Source organism: Polistes canadensis, unplaced genomic scaffold, assembly GCF_001313835.1.
Source record: "Polistes canadensis isolate GaletaPanama2010 unplaced genomic scaffold, ASM131383v1 scaffold_84, whole genome shotgun sequence".
In the NCBI taxonomy this organism is placed as follows: Eukaryota; Metazoa; Arthropoda; class Insecta; order Hymenoptera; family Vespidae; genus Polistes; species Polistes canadensis.
Window position 1 is genome coordinate 1 of NW_014569631.1, and position 1,301 is coordinate 1,301.

The window sequence follows — 1,301 nt, forward strand, 5'->3', positions numbered from 1 at the left end:
ATCGTTAAAGAAAAATCGGAAATTAGAGTCAGTGTTGTTCGCCGTATGTAAAAGTTTCGTTTTTTCGGGTAAAGAAACTCCGAAAGTTTCTTTTATTCGGTTTATACGTGTGCCATCGTCATCCTAAGGGTAGGAGACCGATCAGGCATTCTTCACTGAAGATTAAAGGTAAATTAATTTTTATATTAAACATTTCTTTAATAGTTACTTGTAATTTTTAAATGATAAAAATGATACTAATCGTTTTGTACTTTTCTCTCTTTTCAGAAGGTTAAGGAAGTGTTAGTGTTTGAACTGCGTGCAATGCAGTTGTAAAAATTAGAGTCAGTGCCGCCGTGGTCGCGATAAGAAACTCGTAAGTTTCTCGTTTTCGTTTGAAACATCTGCAGCATCGTCATCTTAAGGGTAGGAGACCCATCGGGCATTCACCACCGAAGATTAGAAGTAAGTATATTTTTCTATCAAACATTTCGAAAATAATTTCAATGGTTTTATATTACGACGAAGATATTAATCGTTCTTTTTCTTTTTCTGTTTCAGAACATCATTGCAATTCGTGCGCGAAGCAATGTAACGGGAGTGTTTGTTCGTTTTTTAATATAATTAAAATCACGGATTAGAAGCACGCTCGTTCGTTACTTTAAATTCGGTCGCGTTCGCGTTCGTGTTCGCGTTATTTTTGAAGTTTATATATTCAATTAACTGCGAGCAATGCAGTCAATTGCATTAGAGTTTGTTCGTAAAAAGTTACAGTTTTTTAATTTTAAAAACAGTCGTACAGACTGTTCGCGAAGTAGAGTCAGTGAAGTGCATCAGTGAAGTGCATCAGTGAAGTGACCGCGTATCGGGAGTGAAATTTTTGTGTTTGCATTGACTGCGTGCAATGCAGTCTTTGAAGTAGTTGTAAAGTCAGTGTTTGTACGAATAATTAAAGTAACATTTTAATCGCGAAGTAGAGTCAGTGACCGGGCGTAAATTAAATTCAAATCATACGCGTATGTAGAGTCAGTGTTGTACGCCGTATAAGAAAAATTTCGGTTTCGCGATAAGAAACTCTTCTATAGTTTCTTATATTCGTTTACCGCGTTATTAGAATCACGGGAGTGCGGGGAAAAGTGCATCATGGAATTCTCCGATGGGTCTGGTGGACGAGGGATGCAGCTGGACCATTTGCTACGAAGTAGGAGTGTTTTGGAGCCACCGCAGAACTTCTAATGCTAATTGTTCATATTGCGTACATGCGTCATTTTATTTTAAAATGCCACATATATGTAATATAACAGTTAGCAGGTCGTGAGTTA